Source organism: Macrotis lagotis, chromosome 3 (assembly GCF_037893015.1).
Source record: "Macrotis lagotis isolate mMagLag1 chromosome 3, bilby.v1.9.chrom.fasta, whole genome shotgun sequence".
Taxonomy (NCBI): Eukaryota; Metazoa; Chordata; class Mammalia; order Peramelemorphia; family Peramelidae; genus Macrotis; species Macrotis lagotis.
The window spans coordinates 217,991,512-218,008,781 of record NC_133660.1 but is presented as its reverse complement, the minus strand read 5'-3'; positions in this window follow the sequence as shown (position 1 = coordinate 218,008,781).

The window sequence follows — 17,270 nt, the reverse complement described above, 5'->3', positions numbered from 1 at the left end:
GTCTGAGTTGCCTTTATGCATGAATTGAAGATGGACCCAGAAAACTGAGTGAAAATTTGGTTTAACTGTGTGGTTTTTCTCTTAAACTTAATAAATAAAAGAACATATTTCTCTCGCAATGACTGGCTCTCCTAATTCTACTATGAATACAGATAAGACCTAGAAATGAAACCCAAAGAGCTTTATGAATAAATAGCATTGAATAAGTTGATAATAAGCTGTGAAGTATAAAAATGTGGATTAATTGCAATTCATTTTGGTTAATTTTATTGAATAGGAGTGGCTATAATATTACTTAGATTTCCTTATATTTTTACACTGATAGAGGTTATCCCATATCTCATCATCATCAGTCCCAGTTCCTTCTTCTAAAATCAAATCTATTGAGGACCAGATCTGAGCATTTTTTTCTGGAATATCAAATATGTATCCATCCTCAAGAAAGAAGATTTCATGGGAATTGCCTTAGGTGACCTGTGAATAGCAAGACAGATAGAAATTGAGAAGATTATTTAAAGCCTAGGGCTTAAATGAATGAGTCAAATTAAGTGAGCTCAGTAATGTGAAGATAGATGACTCATGAGCTCCATAATAAATATCATAGTTACAAACCCAATGCCCTGAAGAACTATTAGTGTTCATAAGCCTAATCCCAGGATAGTTTTGCTTTGTTTATCAAGTAGACAGGAACTCTCTAAGCGAATACTAACTTTGACACTTATTAACTTGGTGATAATGGGTAAACTAATTTATCTATAAAATGGGGATAATAATCCTTGGTCCTACTTACCTTATAGAATTATTTTGGTGAAAGCCCTTTATAAATTAATCAGTAAACATTTATAGAGCATCTGATATAACCTAGATAAAATAAAAGTTACAGAGGACAAAATCAAATGTGAAACAGTCACTGCCTTCAAAGTTCTTCCAGTCTCTCTCAACAGTCAACATATAAATATATATACTAGCAAGATCTACAAAATAAATGGAAAGTTGTTTGGAAATGTAGGGCAATAGCAGTTGGCAAGGTGGGAGATCAGTACTGTCAAACCATGACTATAATTATAATTTATAAATATTAGTTAATGTAGCTGATGTTTATAAGCTGTAAATGTAGTAATAGTTCAGTTTATCAGCTATCTGTGATTTCCTGTATGGGCATTCCTTTGGCAAGTATAGATTGTAGCCTCTCTCTATCTTTTAGATGATTTTTGAGAGTAGCTGTGGTCAAAGACTTCTTTCCCTGGGACTATCACTCTAGTGATGATTATGAACATCAATATACAGATCCTAAGAATACAAAAGACTGTTGAACTCTGATAAACCCAGTGAAATTACAGATCTCTGAAGTATTGAAATTTTAAAAAACTGTTATTTGAGCTATAGTATGAGAGAAGTAAGGCAGGATGCCCATCTTGGGAATTCCCAAGTTCAAAGAACTGTCAAAGGACAAAACAAGGACTAGACTGAGTCTTTTGACTATGTTTTGTCATGGTCATGATGTTTTAGGCCATCTTGCCACTGATTCTAACTCATCTTTATGTTAGAACCACATTCTCCCCATTCAAGACTACTCTTGTGGTTTAGACTGGTATTGCTAACATTTTTTGTATCAAGTTCTATGGCAGTTTGGTAAGTTCAATGAACTCCAAATCTTTTAAACTAAGCAAAGCATATAGGATTACAAAGAAAAAACAATTATAATGAAATTCAGTATTCTTTTCCTTAAATTCCCTGATGTAAAGAACCCCAGCCATAGGATCAAGATTAGGAAGAAAGAAAGAAGACTCAGAACAAGAGTAATGACCTGAAAAATACTAAAGGGTGGAGGACTTGGAGGTCAGAAAAAAATAGCTTTAAGATTAGTGAGGCATATGATAGCAGGTTATGGTCAGACAGAAGAATGTCAGAGTTTTTGATCAAGGAAATGAAGTGCTTGAGGGTAATGGTGAGATTCAAGGTCTGAACATTTCTGTGAATAGCTGAGGTGGAAAGAAGGAATGAGTCATGGGATCTGGAGACACTGAAGAACTGGAAAGTCAGTGTTTGGGGGAGTTTTCAGCATAAATAAATGTTAAGTACTCCAATGACATTTTTACAAAAATGCCTTCACCCAGAGAAAGTGACTAGGATCGGAAGAGGGATCTGACCTGGGATTTCAATCATACAAGGAATTCTCAATCTCCGTATCTGTACAGATTGATGCTCTCTTTGCAATTTAAGTACCACAGAGTGTCACAGAGCCCCATAAAGATAAATAATATCAGAATATGTCAGAGAAAGGAAATGAACTCAGGCCTTCTTGTATTGGAGGCCAGAACTTTATTCACTGTGGTACACACTGCTTTGAAAAAATGACCAAGTATAGAATTTCAGCCACCAAGCAGACCTGAGCAGGCTGGTAGGGGATAAATGAAATATTTGTTCAGGCAGAACCTTTAAAACCTCTCTCATTCGAACTCAACATACACAATATGAAAATAGAATTTTCAAGACATTTTGATACGAAAAACCATGGCAAAGCAGAAAGAACACTAGATTTGCACCTAGAAGACCTGGATTGAAATCTGGACTCTGATAATAACAACAACAAAAACAATCTGGTGTGTGCTTAGAGCACTTTAAATTTTTGGAAAGTGCTTTACAAATATTTCATTTTCTCCTCACAACAACCTTAAAAAGTAGGTGCTATTATGATTCCCATTTTACAAATTGGGAAATTGAGGCAGACAGAGGCTAAATGGCTTGCCTAGAATCCTGCATAGGTGACAGGATTTCCAGTATCCATTAAATATTTATTGAGTAAGGTGCTATGCTTAGTGAGGAGAATACAATTTGTACAAAGACAGACAACCCTGTCCTTAAGGAGTTTACAATGGAAAGGAGGTAGGAAAGGAGGTAGAAAAGGAACACAGCAGGTTCCCAGTGAGGAGGTTTCCTGTTCTGTGAAGTTGACAGAAACAGAGCAGCAGATACAAAGTGAAAAGCCCTGAGGGTTCATATCTTGCCCTCTCTAAAAATGTTTGATATTCTATCCTCCAGGCTGCCCATCAAAAGAGATAAGAGGGTGAGGGTGATAGTGTCAAATAAGGCTTGAATTAGCAGAATGGCTGTGAGTTGAGAAGCAATGAATTTATCTTGGAAATCTTGTTGAGTAGAGTTGAAAACAAGCAGGAAAACTGATAAAAATGTGGAGCAAATTTGAACTCAGGTCTTCTTGACTTCATTAATTAAAATGGTACTTAAATAGTGCATTAAAGCTTTTGAAGACCTTTAGACGCATTTTCCCATTTGTAACCTTATAGCAACAATACTCTACTGTTCAGAAATACAACCATCAGTTTTTACTTTGCTATCATAGCCCAAAAAGCTATGAAGTCTTAGTTTGTATTAAGATAGAGCAAGTGCCTAAACCTAGGGAGCTGCTGTTTTCTTGTATTTTGTGGAGGTTACACCACATCTGGGCTATGGTACTAAGTTTTGGCCATTCCATTTTAGGGAGGATATTGATAAACTAAAGAGCATCCAGAGGAATGAAAGCAAGATAATGAGTCTATGCCATGTGAATGAAAATTAGTTGAAGGAACTGGAGATGCTGGGCTATTGTGGAAGAGAATATTTGGGAAGGCAACATGATCGTTGCCTTCAAACATTTAAAAAGAATGTCATATGGAGGAGGGATCAGATTTCCTCTCTTGGCTCCAAAGGGGTCAATGTGTAGGAGTATGGAAATTATAGAGAGATGGATTTAGGTTCATGGTGAGGAAAATACTGCTAACTATGGCATCCATAAAAATAATTTCAATGAGTTGCCTCAGGTGACTCATGCTAGAGACCATCAAGCCAAGGTCTAGTGATCACTTATCAGAAGTTGATGTTCCTTCTAGATTTCAGATACTATAATTTCCATTTTATAGATAAGGAAACTGAGGCTCAAAGAGGTAAATAGGAAGCAGCATGGTACAGTAGAAATATTGCAGAAATTGAAGTCAGAGAATTTAAATTAATAACCAGTTTTTGCCTCTTATAATATGAATGATATTAGGCAAGTCAATTTCCTTCCCTGAGCCTCAGTTTTCAATAAGGGCATTGGACTAATTGACTGCTAAAATCCCATGCAGCTCAACAGTTATAAACCTATTATTCCTTGTTCCAAAACCAAAGATAATAAATACCAAAGCCAGAATTTAGCTCAAGTCTTCTGATTCCAAGTCAAGTGCTCTGAGAAGTTTGAATACAATGAATATAGAATTGCTAGATTCAAGACAAGAATATGAGTTTGAATCCTGAAGATCCTGGGCAAGTTATTTAACTTCTCTCTGCCGTTTTCCTCATCTTTAAAAAGAAATAAATGTAATACCTATCTCACAAAGTTGTTGCAAAGATCAAATGCGATAATATATGTATAGCACTTTCTAAAAAGTAATATGATATATTTTATTAGCTTTTATTATATAGTAGATTCTTCCTATTTATTGACATTTTGACTGTGAGTTAGTTTTATTTTTGTGGCCCTTGGTTTCCTCATCTGTAAAATGAAGGTGTCCTAAAAGTCTTGGTTCAGTATTAAATTTAATGGCTTAAAACTATACAATCTACCTCACAGGATTATTGGTGGAAAAGATATATTGCAAGTTTTTAAATGCTATAGAAAAAAGAGCTTTTGTCAGCTTCTCAGTTGCTCAAGAAAGAGAGGTACAAAAATTTTTCACCAGAAAATAAAATTATTAATATCACTTTTATTGCTTTCAATAACAATAGTAATGACTCCCCTATCTCTAGATCTTTGTGGATCCCAAAGTGCTTTACTCACAAATATCCCACGAAGGGGCAGTTCATGTATAATGATAGCTATTTGACAGCAGGGGAAACAAAGACTTCTTTTCTACTACCACTCTCAGCTACACAGCTAGCATATGAGAGATCTTGGATTTAAATCCAAGTTTTCTGAGCCTACATTCATTTAAAATTTGTTCCTGATATTTTGCTACTAATAACTGTACAATACTGCATTTGGGAAAATAAAGCAGCAAAAACGATCCCTGGATCCTCACCTCTTCTTTGCAGCCAGGATAACAGTCCATATTGGCTTCCTCCCTTTTGGCAAAGACACAGTCTGCAGTCCTGTGCAGGTCTCTATTGGCTCATTCTCATTGCTTACTGTTCTACATTAAACTCTTTCCAAGCAAAAGAAGATGCACCAAGTACAATGGGTATTCAGGGGAGGGAGAGGTCATTTTAGGCCTCCTATGGATAAAGGAAAACTTCCTGAAGAAGGGGGCATTTGAGTTGATAAATCTTTCTCTTTCTGGTCATGTCAATATTAGACCAATTAAGGAATAAGTCAAACAGATTTATTTCCCATGTGGGGAAACAAGTTGCCCAGAGACCAATGTGATTTTAAACCTTCCAATACAACTTTTAATTTTTCCAAATCAATTCACATACATCATTGTATGTGATCATTGGACTTAGAGCTGGAAAGAACTTTAAAAAAAGATTGTCTAATCCAATCATTCATTTTATAGGTGAGAAAACTAAGGTCCAGAGGTAACTTGCCTCAGATCACATAGCGAAGCAAAGCACAACATTGAATTTGCCTCTATTTCCAAATGCAATGTTTTTTTTAAATTGTTGTCTATCTGTTTTTTATACCCACAGACCATCCACTTTGTATTAATAATACTTCCAAGTGAATGAAAATGACAGGGAAATGATTTAGACTCCATTTAACAGATGAAGAAACTAAAGATCAGAAAGGGGAGATAGCTGCTTAACATCATACATCAGACTAAGATTAGAAATACAGGGTTCCTGGAGCAGTTGGGTGTTTCAACAGAAAGAGAATCAGTCCTGGAGTCAAGAGGACCTCAGTTCAAATGTGACCCCAGTTACATTACTCTTTTCTGTGTGACCCCAGGCATGTCACTTAACTGATTGCCTAACCAATAAAAAGGAAAAAAAGAAGAAATACAGGATCTTTGACACAAACTTCAGCCACATATATCCAAGAGCACAAGGAAATGGAAGTAGTGGTCGATTAAATGGAGGGAGGATGCTTTTTTCTCTTATAAACTATCAATGTTGTGATGATTAATGTTTAATGTTATTGAAAGATTCTTAGAGTTGATAAGAGCTTCAAGGGGAAATTCAGTCCAATTAGTTCACCTCTCACTTAAACTACTGCAATAACTTCTTAATCAGTCTTATGATTCCAGTCTCTTTCCTTCCCAATTCATTCTCCACTCAGTTGCCCAGCTGGTGTTTCTAAGACATCAGTCTCATCATGTCACGCTCCTCCTCAAAAATCTTCAGTGGTTCTCATTTCTCTAAGATAAAATATAAAATCTTTAACCTAGTACTTAAATCCTTGTACAATATGGTTCATATAGAATTTTCCACTTGTTTTGTCCTTCATGGATCATTTTTCCTGTGAAATTGTCCAAATAGCTGTTCTCCATATAATGGAGAATGTCTATTTGACATTACATATTTTGCTTTCGTTTTTCTGGCATAGGTCATGGTCAGTGTCTGGAATATATTTAATCCTCATCTCCACTTCTTCAAATCCCTTCCTTCCTTCAAAACCCAAATCAGGTACCACTTCCTACATATGCAAAGCTTCTCCTGATGTTTTACACACTGTAGTCATTTAATATATATTGAGTTACATTGATTCACCTATCTGATCAGGACTTCCTTCTATAACATCCCTAAGGAATAATCATCCAGGTTTCTTTGAAAAATTCCTCCATCAGAGAGATCAGAGAAGAGGGAAAGTGTATACCAGAGCATATGTGAAGTCTGTACTTTGATTGTAGTTGATGTGAGAGAAACCTAATACTCTTTGCAGTTATATTGCTGAAACTCCTAAGAGATCAGACATCATGAATTGAAACACATTCAATCACTCCTTGTCTCTGATCCCCATGGGGATCAAGTGGGGGAAGGTGTTTCTCAACTCTCCCCAGATATACTACCTTCCATATTTTTGTTTCCAGGAATCCTCCTTCTGATAGCCCCACTATATTCAGAGATTCTGTTGCAAAACTTAGTTTGATTCAAGAAAAGCCTCTCCTTTGAGAAGGACATTTCTTTGTTCAAGAATCTTCAATGATTCTCCATTATCTTTAGGGTAAAGACCAAATGGATAGAGTGAAAACAGTAAAAGTACAAGACATGAAGTCAGAAGACTTGGGTTCATAGTCACTTATAATGAGTAAATACTAGCTTTGTGACCATTGACAAATCATTTCATCTACCTAAGCCTCAGTTTTCTCATCTTTCAGATAGAATAAGTTTTATATTACCTATCTCAAAGTTCTTCTGAGCTTAAATGCTATGGAATAATGAGCTATTGTTATTGCCCTGATCTTAAAGACCCTCCACAATCTGGCCTCCACCTAGCTTTCCACTCTTATCATTTACTACTCCCTAATCATTACTCTACAGTCTAGTCAAATATAACTACTTTCTTTCTCCAGAATATATTTTATTGGTCTCCCCTTTCCATTATTCCACTCAAACTGTTCTCCCTTCCTAAAATATTCTTACTTACTCTGATCTCAATACCCACAAACCACAATTCTGCCATTCTTTTAGGCTAGCTTCTTGAATCTTTCCTTAAATCAAAGTATTCCTTCCTCTGAACCTCCAAAGCACTTTAATTGGTGCCTCTCTTTTGGCCCTTATCACACCACTTTGATATCATGCCCTTAATTTCACCTACACATCCCCATGCCCTCCCTCCTCACTGTCATCTCTTAGAATTCCTAGTTTTCATCAAGATTCAGTTTAAATGCTGCCACCTGAATAAAGCCTTTTCTGATTTCCATCTCTATTAATGCTGCTCCCCAAAGCCAATTTATTTGCCTTGTGTTTATTGTTTACGGCAATGTCAAATACATACATAAATATCAAAATAGAGATATGATAGGTGGATAGGTAGATGATGGAGAATAGTTAAACAGATAAATAGAAATAGATGATTAATATGATAAAAATATATAGATTGATGAAAGATAAATAGAAATGTACATGAAAGCAAGATAGATGATAGGAGAACAGAGACAAGTGGATAGATGATATAAGAGATAGATGATACATATGACAGAAAATGATTGATTGATAGATAAATATTGAGATATATTATAAATATATGTCATCTCCAAATAAAATTTGAACTCTTCCACATCAGTGATTATTTTTCTTTTGTATTTGTACCCCCCATTCCTGGAATATAGTACATGCCTAATAAATGTTTGTTGAGGGGGCAGCTAAGTGATGCAGGAAATAGAGTACCAGCCCTGGAGTCAGGAGTTCAAATCTGGCCCCAAACACTTAATACTTACTTAGCTGTGTGACCTTGGGCAAAGCACTTAACCCCATTGATTTGCCAATAAAGAAATAGCTAAACAAACAAACAAACAAACAAACAAACAAATAAATAAATACATAAATAAATAAGTGCTTGTTGATAGATTGAAATAAAAAAAGGCAGTATCATGTAGGGGTTTAAGACTAGAAGATCTGGGTTCAAATCTTCAGTCACAACTTGATCTTATAAGTCATGTCTCATCTCTAGACTCATTTCCCTACTCTATAAAAAGGCATTTACATATATGCAGGGCAATTTCCAGCTCAAAAATCTATATTTTTGTGATTTCTTTAAACACTAGATCAAAGATTCTTAACTCCGAATTCAAGGATCCCCAAAGAGTCCATGGACAGACATTAGGGGATTCTTTAGCTTCACTAACTCCTAGCTGAAAGTTAGCATTTCCTTGAATTATTATTTTTAAAAAATTCATTCTGAGAAGGGGTCCATCTCATTGCTTCAACGGATTGCCTAAGAAGCCCTTGACATAAAAAAGGTAAAAGCCCATTTAAAATTTGAAGTTGGGTATGGATATAGAACCCTATATCTGAATTCAATGAAGATGAAGACCCAAAAGGAAAGTAAGTGAATAAAAATCTAGGGAAACAAACAATATAGCAGAATGGAGGCAACAGTGTTCAGAAGATCTTAAAACAGAGACCTCAAGAAACGAATAATTGTACCTAAGTAGAAGCATGCCTGTTCTGTGGTTCGACATGTTTTGTAGGAATTATGCTCTAATTCTCCATTATTGGAAGAAAGAGCTCCCCATCTGGATAATTCAGGCAGTAAGTTCCTTTACCTAGAGACTTAGAATGTCAGAACTGAAAAAAAAACTCTGAGGACAGAGAATATTAGACCTAGAATATTGACTGTTACAACTTGGAAAATAGAACATTAGATCTTGAAGTAGACTTTAGCTTCTTCCATACTTCCTCCAACAGGATGGTGCAATGGATATAATTCCAGTCTTGAAGTCAGAAATGTCTATTTGAGTTCAAATCTGACTTTAGACTCTTATTAACTGTGTGACCTGAGCAAGGGATTTAACTCCTATTTGCTTCAGTTACTCATCTGTAAAATGGAGATACACTGGAGAAGAAAATAGCAAACAACTTTGCCAGGTTGGATTTAGGAAAGCTGTAAACATAATGCCCTTTGTTCCAGAATTCGATGACTTCCTCTACTTGTTGGCATCAGAGAAAAGTCTTAGGTGATACTGGCATACTAGCCCAAGATGTGACATCTCTAGAAATGTAACAGTGGAGCTCAACAGGAGGGTGCAATTGACTAAATCATAATTTGATTAAGCTATATGATTATTTAAATAAATCCATAATCAATTATTCTAAGCATGCAGGGTCACTAATGTATCCCCAGTGAGTTCAACTTTCTCTCGTGGAGTAAAATTCAGCCATCAATCAGTAAGCATTTATTCTTTAAGTGGCTGCTTTTTGTAAGGCAGAATGATAGGCATTGTGGGTACGTAGACAAAACCAAAACAATCTCTGCCCTCAAGGAGGTTTGCAGAGACATTTTATTACAGGGATATGTACACATAAGAATATATATAAACCAAAAATGAAGCAATTGGTGGGGAGGAACAGATGGGCTAGCAGCTGGATGTGAGAGTAATCAGTCAAGGCCTCATCAGTCCTGTGCAATAGGACCTGAAATCTGATGAAAACTAGGACATCTAAGAGTGATAAAGAGGGAGTGCATTCTAGACAAGGGGACAACCTGTACAAAGGTGTGGAGGTGGGAATGGAATGTGATGAGTGAGAAACAGAAAGGTCATTCTGGTTGGACAAGAGATTTCTTTTGATGGGAATCATGTAAGACATCCCTGGAGAGTTGGGTTGGAGACAGGTTGTGAAGGTTTCTAAATGCTAAACTAAAAAACTTTGCATCTGATCCTTCAGGTAAGAAAACAGAACCTAGGATAAAGATAGTTAAGGATGATAAAGATTATGACGATGATGAGGAGGAGGATATTTACATATTTACATATGGGGAAGAGGCAGAACCAGATGAGAAGTTTCTTAAAATAAGGCAGATGACAGCTTAGTGGTCCCACAATGAAATGGATCATGCTTATAGCTGATTTAAGGGCTGTATGCTTGTTAAAGCCCACTGCAAATTCTACTTCCTCTAGGAAGCCTTTGCTGGTCTCATCTATTCACTGAGATTCCTACCTACACTGAAATTCTGAAGCACTTATCTATTTGCTATTCATTTAGCCCAGACTATCATGAACTCTTTTATGTGCATGCTTTGTATGTACCTAATTAGATTGCCAGCTTCTTGAGACCAGAGTTTATATGCTTAAGATTGATCATGATGCTCTGGGTACTATGGATGTTTAATAAGTTTAATAAGTGTTTGATAATAATGGGATCTCATCTTCGGGCAACTAAGTGGTGCAGTGGATAGAGCACTGGCCTTGGAGTCAGGAGGACAGGAGTTCAAATCCAGCCTCAGACTCTTGAAATGTACTAGCCGTGTAACTTTGGGTAAGTCACTTAACCCTGATTGCCTCACATCCATGGTAATCTCCAGTCATACCGATTCATATTTGCTCACTGGACCCAGGTGGTGACTCTGGAGGAGAAAGTGAGATTGATGACTTAGCACAGCATCCCTTCATTCAAAATCCAATTCATGTGATTGTCATGGCATCACCTCCCTGATCTCATGGTCTTCAAGAATGAAAGACAAACATCATCGATCATCAATCTCATTATTCATATAAAGAATTGAAAAGGGGCGGCTAGGTGGCATAGTGGATAAAGCACTGGCCTTGGAGTCAGGAGTACCTGGGTTCAAATACGGTCTCAGATACTTAATAATTACCTAGCTGTGTGGCCTTGGGCAAGCCACTTAACCCAATTTGCCTTGCAAAAATCTAAAAAAAAAAACCCAAACAAACAAAAGAGGAATTGAAAAACATTATTTTCACCACAACCCACTGTGGTAGGAATATAAGTATTATCATCCCCATTTTACAGAAAAAGTAACTGAAGGACTAAGAAAGAGCTGAATGACTTGCCCCAAGGCTACATTATCCATAAATACAGAGCCAAGATTCAGTTCATGTTCTCCTGACTTTTAAGTTCACACTGTTCTCTTTAACATACCATGGCAGTGATGGTGGCATCAACATTGGTGTTGGTGATGGTATCTGTTTTATTGGTAGAAATCACGGGGATGGAACAGACCTTACCCTTAGGTGATGATGGGATTGGAGATAGTGATGGAGGTAGAAATACAAAGGATAATAATGTTGTTGATGATGGTAATAATGATGGCAGATATGATGGTGATCATAATGGTGGGGACAATGCTCAAAGTGGACAGGAAGACAAGCTCATTACCATTTCAATAAGTGCCTTGTTCTCTAAGGTACCTTTCATTTTTACTGGGTATGTGCAATATGTATCTACTTATTTACATGCTGTCTCCACCATTAGAAAATAAGCAGCCTGGGATGGTTTTTGCCGTCCTTTCTATATACAATGCTTAGCACAAAGTCTGATACATAGAAAGTTATTAATAAATGTTTTTTGACTTGCTGACCACTATTAAAAAAGGAGCATTATCTTTGAAAACAAAGAATCGGATATTCAAGGATACAGTAGAAAACTACCCCAACTAACCTCATCGACACATTTATTATCTGGAGATGTAATTGCCATTAAACTGAATGAAGCATTGGACTGGATTATTAAAATAAATTAAATCTAAGTGAGTCACTGACTCTTAATGATGAAAATGTTGAGAAGAGAATTCTAATAGCCAAAGCTTTCTTTCTCCCCTTCTCCACTATGGCATAGCCACCAGGCAGAGTCCCAGAAATATTTCATTAAGTAAAGCACTGGATATCACATTCTCTTTACAAGGTGACACTACTCCCACCAGGCACAGGCTTGTTAGGTTTGTGGTCATTCTCCACCACTATCATCTTCAGTTTGCCACATAGAATTCCATTGTGTTCATCTGGAAATTCCCAGGCTCTAGGTTAAAGCTCACAAAATAGAATTTGAGCTTGCTTAACACTATTTTAATGGGGAATAAGAGAGCTAATGGTAAAGACCACATCTCCAGTAATAGAGTGGAGATGGGAAAATCTAATGAGAAAATGACAGAAATGTGGTTCAGGAAGTTAGAGCCAGGAAAAATTTTAACACTAATTCAAATATCAATTCAATAAATATTTGTTAAGAATCTATCATGTATATAAGAAAAAGGAATTGAGCAAATGGATTACCAGACTGACCTGGAGCATGTTACACTATTAATGGAGAACTTTAGGTTTTTGGATATCGGTAGGAGTTCTCTCTTTGCCAAAAAGCACAGAGGCTAATGGCTTTTTGACTTCTAATTATTCATAATTCCATCTTTCAAAAGGTGAGGGGCCCAATAAGCAGAATGCCTATTCTGGATCTGATTCTTATTAACAAAGAATGATGGAATGAAAATGAGGGGAAGTTAGAGAAAGTAACTTCCATCTAAGAAATTGTGAAAGAGGAGAGGAAAGTTGGCCATGGTTTGACATGAACTTTAGATTTCTGAAGAGCAGATTTCAAAAGGTTCAATCCATCAACATTAATTAAGCACCTATGCATGTCTAGATGGTAAAATTTATTTAGTGATGGGCTTGGAGTCAGGGAGACTAATCTTCATGAATTCAAATCTTGCCTCAGATACTTCCTAGCTATATGTTCCTGGAAAAATCATTTCATCCTGTTTGCCTCAGTTTTCTCATCTGTAAAATAAGCTGGAGAAGGAAAATGGCAAATCGCTCCAGTATCTTTGCCAAGAAAACACCAAACGGGGTAAGAAAGAATCTGACACAACTGAAATGATTGAACAACAAAATCACCTACTATGTGTCAGACACTATACTAAATGCTTTGGATACAAAAAAAAAACAACTAAAGACAATCCCTGTGCTTAAAAAGATAGTATTCCATGAACTCAAATCTCATGTGGAAAATCAGAACTAAGATAGGAAGCATTCAAGAAAGAAATTTTAAAGGTACAAGAGGAAAGAATTCTGATCAGGATGAAAAAGAAAGAAACTGTGAGAGCAGGAGCAAATTTGTTTTGTTGTACAATGGAAAAAGAGAATTGATTCTGGAGTCAGAAAATATTGATTCCAATTTCACCTCCGATGCTTACTACCTGGATAAAGGCCTCAACATCCTCCTCTATGACAGTGTGCTATACTGCTCACTTCCCTAATTTTATATTCACTCCCTTTCCTGATTCTCTTAGGTCTTTATATTCCTTTAATTCAGATACAGGGTGCTACCCAGAATGGTTATACCTAGGATCAAAAGATCCTAAATAGGATATTAACCTCTTTTTATGTGATGAACCTCTTTAGCAATATGATGAAGGCTATGACCTCCTCAGAATGAAATTTTAAATAATAATTATAATAATTAAAAAGTGCTAAATTTAAGTTAAAGGTTATTGAAATTAAAGATGCCTCTTATTCATCTGAGTTCAAGAATTCCCCAGTTTCTATACATGAATTTATTGAGGCTTCTTCAATCTAGGAATCTTTGATCTAGTGACATAGAGCTCATAGAATAATGGCTTTAGAACTGTAAGGGGCCCTGTTAATAAAACATGTCTTTGACAAAAACCTAAACATTATCATCTATAATGAGGAAATTGAACTCATTTACTACTTTATTTCTAGACCTATGATCACATGATCTTTTTGTTATAATTTGGTAGAAAGAATATTGGATTTGAAATCAATTCAATAGGGATCCAGTTTTAGTTATGTTATGGACTAGTAGTGTGATCCTGGAGGAGTCATAACTTTCCTGAGTCTCAACTTCCTAATATGTAAAATAAGATGATCCAAAATTCCTTTCCAAGGTAAACACACTATGTTCAGCCCTAACAAGGTTCTTTCTACTTGGTACATTCCTTTTCTTATAATGCAAGTTTTGCCATTCTGCTACACGTTCAAAGGTCTTTTCTAAGTCTCAATTCTATAGGTACTTTTTTCTTTCTCTTAAAAATGTTTATATTGAGGCTCTTTTTGTACATTTTTGTCACTTTCTAGTCACTTTCTACACCCCCTACACCATTCAATAAAATTCTCCTTTATAACAAAGAAGTTAAGTTAAGCAAAACATCAACATATTGACCATGTTATTTAAAATCTATAGCCAGATATCTACAATGGAGAATACCATCTGTATCCAGAGAAAGAATTATGGACTTTGAAGAAAGACTATTACCATCAAATTAGAAAAAGCCGTTATCTTATTACGTAATTTTACTATCTCATACTTTATTTTTCTTCCTTAAAGATATGATTTCTCTGTCATCACATTCAACTGAGATCAATGTATAACATGGAACCAAACTAACAGAATGCCTTCTGTGGAGGGGGTGGGGGGAGCAAGAATGGGGGGAAAATTGTAAAACTCAAAATAAATAAAATCTTTCTAAAAAAAATCTATAGCCAGAATCACAGAACCAATGGCCTAAAGTTTACAGACTGTACTTTTGTCATTTTTAAAAAGTGAAACATTTATCCTGTCTTGTAGAGTTTCTTGTTTTTTACCACTCATAATCTTTTCAATATCACTAACAATGCTTCAGCAATTATATCTGCCAGTTTTTTCAGGACCAAAGGAAGTAACTCATCTGGGTCAGGTAACTTGAATTCGGCAAAGGGAACTGGGTGCTTTAATTTGGGCATCAACTCTTTCTCTTGACTATTTTTGTTCTATTATCTCCATTGCAAAGGTCATTCTCTTCTTTATAGAGAAAACAAACTCTGTCTTCTCCCTATTGTCAGGTAATATTGTGCCATCCACATCAAGCAAAGAACTTTCCCCTTATTTGATCTTTTTTCTCCCAATATAACTAAGGGGAAAAAAAGCACCTTTTTATTTGCCTTCCCCAACCTGCCTCATCAATTTCTTCAGAGCATTAATATTCCTGACACTATTTTTTAAGGTTCATGCACACTCAGCATAGTTATCCTAACACTAATTTTCATTCTTTGTATGTTTTTGTAAATCTGGTTTCGTTGCTGAATTGCTGTGTTTTCTCATCAGTTTTCGGGCAAATTATATTTTCTCTCCTTACTGAAATTGCCTCCCTCCATTTCTTCATAATTCTTTTCTTGAGCTCCCCATATATTCTGGACTAGTTTCCCATTTTATCATTTCAGGTCACTAGATCTTGCCTATCTTTCTTCTAAAAACTGAAATCCTCACCCTCAAAATCATTATGATGTTCATTATGTAAATTGTTCTCCTGATTCTTATTAATGTACTCTCCATATCAGTTCATAAAAATTTGCTCAATTTTTCTGAATTCTCCATATTAGTCATTTATTACAAGGCAACATTTTAATAAAATGTATCCATCAACAAACTCCAATCAATGGGAAACTATTTTTCCTTCTAGTTCTTAGCTTATACAAATAATATTGCTATGAAAAGTTTTACATATGCAGGATCTTCTCTAATATCTGTGACCTATGTTCTGGTTTCTATAATTCAATCCAGTTTCTAATGTTCCATGTTCTAAGAACTTTTATATTTCTATGTCTGGAACTATGGATTTTATGATCCCCAATCTCATGTTCTGTGACACCTTCCAGATGTGATACTCTGTATTCTAAAGTATAAATGGCATTTTATGTTCTAATACCCCTTATCAATGCTACTCTCTACTTTCTATATTGTCCAAGATTTGATTTTCTGTATTCTAAATCCCTTCAAAATTTCACTGTTTTTTCCTCTTTTTTAAATTCTCTTCTTGCTCTAACATCCCATGCTTTAGTCCTAAATTCCTTATTAGACTGTCAATGTTCTTTGTCCTTTTTGTTTCTAACATTATATATTCTAAAGTCCATTTCAGTTCTAAATTTCCATGTTCTAAGGTTCCTTCCATTGTTAACTTTCTTGAGTTCTGTGGCACATGTTTTCTCCTAGCTCTAGCATATTCTCTTCTAAGTTCTTGTCTCCCCTTTTACTCTGACATCCCAGGTTTAATATTTCATGATGTCTTTAAGCTCCAACATTTTACCTTCTATGTCTATGTTGAAAATTATTTTTTTCTAGGAAGAGTTGGATTTATCCCTCCTAGTATCCCCTTTACCCTCACTCTACCATAAACATTTTTAAAGAGTCCTCAGTACATAGCTGCAGTCTGACAAAACAAATCCCCATATTAATTATGTACATCCCACACTGACTATGTTTCTATGTATCTATATCTATATCTGTATATATCTTTCCATCTACCTAGCTCTATCTACATACACATATATGCATGTGCTTAGACATACATGTACACATGTAAATATGCATGTTAGTAAATGTGTGTATGTGTATATGAATGTAAATATGTATGTAAATAAATGTCTTCAGTCAGAGATGTGAGATTTAAAATGCAGCATGAAATGCATATTTCTCTGAGATTCTGTGAGTTTCTGACATTCAGTGATCTATAATACTTTCCAGTCTATGAAGATCCATCTCAAAGACAAATGCTTAATGCACTATACAAGTTTACTGATTTTGCCTTCCTTGTAACTTCCTAAATGAGATTAGAAAGTCTTGTCTGGGCTAGTTAGTGATGACTATCTGGGAAGGCTATGCCAGAAGACCCTATATCCAGATCATGCTGACAAAGTCTTCCACAATCTCCTCTGCCTGGTAATTGGCAGCACAAGATCAGTTTTGTCTATTCATGATGCACAGTTCTCTTCTCCAGACCAAGCCTGTGTGCCTCACTTTCAGCTGTTAAAAAAAGTTGGAAATTCTTTGAGGAGGTCAGTTTTAATGCAGGAAACACTTCCTTTCACATTCTTTGGGAATACCAGGGCTGAGAATAGTGAGGTGGCAAG